This window comes from Myotis davidii, unplaced genomic scaffold (assembly GCF_000327345.1).
Source record: "Myotis davidii unplaced genomic scaffold, ASM32734v1 scaffold274, whole genome shotgun sequence".
In the NCBI taxonomy this organism is placed as follows: domain Eukaryota; kingdom Metazoa; phylum Chordata; class Mammalia; order Chiroptera; family Vespertilionidae; genus Myotis; species Myotis davidii.
In genome coordinates this window covers 1,769,830-1,772,726 of record NW_006285613.1, presented here as the reverse complement: position 1 = coordinate 1,772,726, position 2,897 = coordinate 1,769,830, and positions in this window count along the sequence as shown.

Here is a 2,897-nt window from a genome sequence, read left to right as displayed (position 1 = left end):
CCCCCTTGCGGCACAGCCGCGTCCTCAAAAGCCTCCCAGAGGCTCCTGGAAAGCAGCAGGGGCGTCCTGGAGCCTGAAGATGCCCCAGGGAGAGCAGGCGGGAGGGCAGGAGTCAGCCGCCACGTGGGACATACTCCCACCCGCTCCCGGGGCCTGCCCTGCCACGGTGACAGGTCGGGGGGACTGGGGTGCACAGAGGGAACAGCGACTCTGTCCCCAGCTCTGCGAGGTGTGCCTGCTCCCTGCGAGCATGTTGCGGTGATGTTCAGGCCCTGGAAGCTCACAGCTGCCTCCAAAGGCGCATGAACCTCCTTCCTCTCGACTCCCCACTCTGGGATCACCCCCTCCCGCCCCTCCCGCCCCGCCGCGTCCCCCAGGTTGTCTCATCCCTGCGGTCCTCCCTCCTTGCCCCTGCTCCTCCCTTGGCCTCCGGGGTTTAGCCATCACTTAGTTGTTTGTTTACTTGCTCATCACAGCTGTGTGGCTCCCCGCCCCAGGTGCTGGGCAGCCCAGGCCTTCCTGTCCCCCTCCTGACACCGCCTGCCCCGCAGCCTAGCTTCCCTCTCACTGTTGTCACTCAGCCTTTGCATCTCGCCTGCCTTTGATCTGCCCTCAGTGGGGTCCAGCCCCGGCCTGTGCGCCCTTCCTCTGGGCTGTGGGCCACTTCACCAGCTCCGCCAGGAGGCCCTGGTCCAGCCTGCCAGCCCTCCCTTTCCCGGGTCACACTTGGCCTCCATTCCTCAAGGGGGCATGTCCCCTGGGGACACCCCCAGCCTCTTTGAGGACCTGAGTTCAAGACAGTTTACTCAGGGGGATTCAATTTGCAGTTGGGAAAATGCTTTTAAAGCTCACCTGGAGGGAGAGGAAAAAAAAGGTGTGCTATGAAGTGAGCATGCAGGCTCCAGGAAGGGATATATTTTGTTGTTGTTAATCCTCACCCTAGGATATTTTTTCCATTGCTTTTTTTAGAGAGAGTGGAAGGGAGAGAAGGAAGGAGGGAAGGAAAGAGAAAGAGAGAGAGAGAGAGAGAGAGAAGCTTATTCTGTGTATAATATGCCTGGGTTTGTATAAGTCCATCCAGAAAGTTATAACTGTGGTTCCTTCTGGGACAGAGTAACCACCTGAGGGTCAAGGCAGAGGGCATATGTACCTTCTTTGCAGTTTGGTTAGAATTGCATCGAATTTAAAAAATAGTTTTAAAGCCAAATTGTAGCTTTGGCCGGTGTGGCTCAGTTGGTTGGAGCGTGGTCCCGTACACTGTAAAGGTGGCGGGTTCGATTTCTGGTCAAGGCACATGCCCAAGTTACACATGTGGGAGGCAGCCGATCAATGTTTCTCTCTCATAATGTTTCTCTCTCTCTCTCCCTTGCTCTGAAATCAATATGTAGCCTGGCCAGTGTGGCCCAGTGGTTGAGCATTGACCTCTGAACCAGGAGGTTACGGTTCAATTCCAGGTGAGGGCACATGCCTGGGTTGTGTGCTGGATCCCCAGTAGGGGGCGTGCAGGAGGCAGCCACTCAATGATTCTCTTCGATGTTTTGTGTGTTTTTTCCATCATCGATGTTTCTCCCTCTCCCTTTCTCTCTGAAATCAATTTTTAAAAAATATTTTTAAAAACCAAATTGCAGGCTTGACCCTACACGTGGCTGAAAGCACACTAGAAGCTTCCTTTGCTCTCTCTTCCGTAAGAAAGGGCACAACAGCTGTCCGCTCCTGGGCCTCCTTTCATTTTATATATAAAAGGGTTTCAAGAAGAAGAAAAAAAAACCATTCCTCTGACCACTCTGTCAGATGGCATTGTTGATGGCTGGTGGTTTCTAAATGAAACAGACAAAAAAGAATCTTTTTTTTATCATTACCAAAAAAGGGAAAATTTGTTTTCTTAGAAGTGTTAGCAATAGAGAGGGGATTTAAACTCACAGTCTAGAAACTAGAGAAACTTGAGCATCCCTTGTACTCTGAAAATGTTTTCCGTTTTGCAATGCATCTCTCATCTTTATTTTTTTAAAATATATTTTATTGACTTTTTACAGAGAGGAAGGGAGAGGAATAGAGAGTTAGAAACATCAATGAGAGAGAAGCATCGATCAGCTGCCTCCTGCACACCCCCTACTGGGGATATGCCCGAAACCAAGGTATATGCCCTTGACCAGAATCGAACCCGGCACCCTTGAGTCTGTAGGCCAACACGCTATCCACTGAGCAAACCGGTCAGGGCCATCTCTCATCTTTAAATGGCTGTAATCCCAGGGAGCAGAGCCTGCTGTGGCTGTTGACGTGGTAGCATGCACATTTCCGGTATGGCCGGGCCGCCAGGAAACATGAATCTGGAGGGATGTTACCCTTGGTACACGGGGAAAGCACACAGCCTGGAATTAGGAAGTTACCAAAGAAGGAACACTGTTCCTCCCCCCTCCCTCCTTCCCTCTGGAAAGGGAGCCTCAGCCGCAGAGGGGGGCTCGGCTACGGTGGGCGCCCTGGTGCCCTGCACAAGGTGGCGAAGGAAAACCAAGGCTTCCGCACCTGCAGTTGAACCGCCGCTTGCTCCTTTGCGGAAGCGGCTTGTGCGGAGTCTTGCTGGTGAATTACTGCATCAGTGTCTCCCCTACATGCCTCACACTGGGCTGAGCATGAAGTTAAATTCATCTTTTCATTCTGTCTACTTTTTTTTTTTTTTTTTTTTTTTAGCTATGGCGGTCATAAAAATAACCTGCTTTCCACAGTGGCTTTTCTTTTCTTTTTTAAAAAATTTATTTTATTGATTTTTTACAGAGTGGAAGGGGGAAGGATAGAGAGCTAGAAACATTGATCGGGTGACAGCGATGGCAAACAGGGCTCTCACTACATCGCAGCTGGCTCCCAAATTACACTTGGTGCAGGAAATTTGAGAAAATGCG